Here is a 2,550-nt window from a genome sequence, read left to right on the forward strand (position 1 = left end):
GATTGGGTCTCAATGTAGGCAGCAGCCTCTCTGAGTTAGTGATTGCTATTTAACAGTCTGATGGCCTTGAGATAGAAGCTGTTTTTCAGTTTCTCGGTCCCAGCTTTGATGCACCTGTACTGACCTCTCCTTCTGGATGGTAGCGATGTGAACAGGCAGTGGCTCGGGTGGTTGATGTCCTTGATGATCTTTTTGGCCTTCCTGTGACATTGGGTGCTGTCGGTGTCATGGAGGGTAGGTAGTTTTCCCCCAGTGATCGCGTTGTGCAGACCGCACCACCCTCTGGAGAGCCTTGCGGTTGAGGGCAGTGCGGTTGCCGTACCAGGCTGTAATACAGCCCGACAGGATGCTCTCGATTGTGCATCTGTAAAATTTTGACAGGGTTTTGGGTGACAAGCCAAATTTCTTCAGCCTCCTGAGGTTGAAGAGGCGCTGTTGCGCCTTCTTCACAACACTGTCTGTGAGGGTGGACCATTTCAGTTTGTCGTTGATGTGTACACCGAGGAACTTAAAACTTTCCACCTTCTCCTTGATAGCTTGATAATGAGCTTGGAGGGTACTATGATGTTAGATGCTGAGCTGTAGTCAATGAACAGCATTCTTACATAGGTATTCCTTACATAGATATGGAATAGGGCAGTGTGCAGTGTGATGGCGATTGCGTTGTCTGTGGACCTGTTGGGGCGGTGTGCAAACTGAAGTGGGTCTTGGGTGGCCGGTAAGGTGGTGATATGATCCTTGAATAGTTTCTCAAAGCACTTCATGATGACAGAAGTGAGTGCTACGAGGCGGTAGTCATTTAGTTCAGTTATCTTTGCCTTCTTGGGTACAGGAACAATGGTAACCATCTTGAAGCATGTGGGGACAACAGACTGGTATAGGGAGCGATTGAATATGTCCGTAAACACACCAGCCAGCTGGTCTGCGCATGCTCTGAGGACGTGGCTAGGGATGCCGTCTGGGCCGGCAGCCTTGCGAGGGTTAGCATGTTTAAATGGGGTGTCCACATACTTTGTAGTGTATATTGTTCAATATTTTGTTGATCAATACATGATTATCTTTCCTTCTCCTGCCTTGGTATAGGCTCTGAGATGAAATAGGCTATGATGTTGCGCTCCTTTTGCACAGCAATACTGCAGCCTACACATACAGTTGAATAGTTTAAATAGGCTACCGTTCTATTTACTTTCAAGCATGCTTGGCTATCGAATGAACAATGGATAAATGGTAGACTCATTTTTTGTTGTGTAGCGGGAATAAACCTATTTGACCTTTTGATGTCATAAAAGTAGGGACAGTAATATGTCCTGCAATATGATTATGATTTAAGCCTACATAAGAAAAGTAAAACAAACATAGACCTATTAGGCTACATGCTGCTATTCGATATCGTTACCAATGGCAAATGCATCTGTTTAATCATTTGGCCTACGTTTGAATGTTTTTATGATTATTCCCATCCACCAAATACCTCCAAGTTCCCCAAAACAACAACATTAGCTTGCAATACAATTGATCAACCACTAGAAGTTGTGCGTCCACACTGTTTAAGCTTTGCTTGGAGATACGTACATTTTCACCAACCTTTGCAGGAAAACTGAGCCTCCTGCTCCCTATCTGCTCTGCTCTCTGCTGTTCCTAATTCAATACATTTGAATTAGGGACAACAGTTAATACACCTTAAATTCCCATTTGTTCCTGTAAACTAATTTGTAGGTCGCCTCTGACACAGTCCCCCCCCCCCCCCTTCTGCAGGACTCCTTATTTCTACAGTCGAGTGCGAGACCGACCGAGGGGGGATGGAGGGAGGGGGAAAGTGAGGGGAGGGGGCGAGGGGAGTGGAGGGTAGGGTTGATGAAAACAACAGATCGCTGCTACCCTAATCCTTTTGTGTATACGGTGTTAATCCAGCCGTAAAAGCCCGCTGCATCCGCGCCTTGTACCCGAGCGCTCCCATCACACAAACAACTACCCTATGTCCTTATGGAGAGCAATGTCTGGATAGTCATACTGTAAACACAGCACTAGCAGCACTAGCATCCCATAACAAACACACCAGAACACAACCTCAAACTCTAACTGTGCCTGTTGTGTGTCCATTCGTCTGAGTTGCGCCAGGGATGTGCAGCCTTAACACAGATTTCCTCTTTGCGCGTTTGTGCAGAGTGCGTTTTAATTAATGGGGGGAGGGTGAAGGTGTGTTTTGAAGATGGGTTTTGTTTTTTGGCTGCTTTCTGACATTTTCTCCATGTGCATTTGTTGTTTTTGTTCCATTTGTGCATACAGAGTTGTTGGTTTGTTTGGTATGGATGTATGAATGCATACATGTGAATGTAAGTCAGTGTATTCATTGTGTGCTGTGTTTTTGTGTGTATCCCAGGCTTGTTTACAAGCTGAACGAGAGAGAGGGGGGAGGGGGATAGAGGGAGGGAGCGGTAGTGTGGTTGCCGGGGCAGGGGGGGCTGTGTCTAAAGAGGACACACCCTGGCAGCAGCGGAGGCACCAATGCCCCTCCCACCCCCAACCCCCCTCTACTCCGACCCACAACGC

This window comes from Salmo salar, chromosome 14, assembly GCF_965601325.2.
Source record: "Salmo salar chromosome 14, fSalSal1, whole genome shotgun sequence".
NCBI classification, from domain to species: Eukaryota; Metazoa; Chordata; class Actinopteri; order Salmoniformes; family Salmonidae; genus Salmo; species Salmo salar.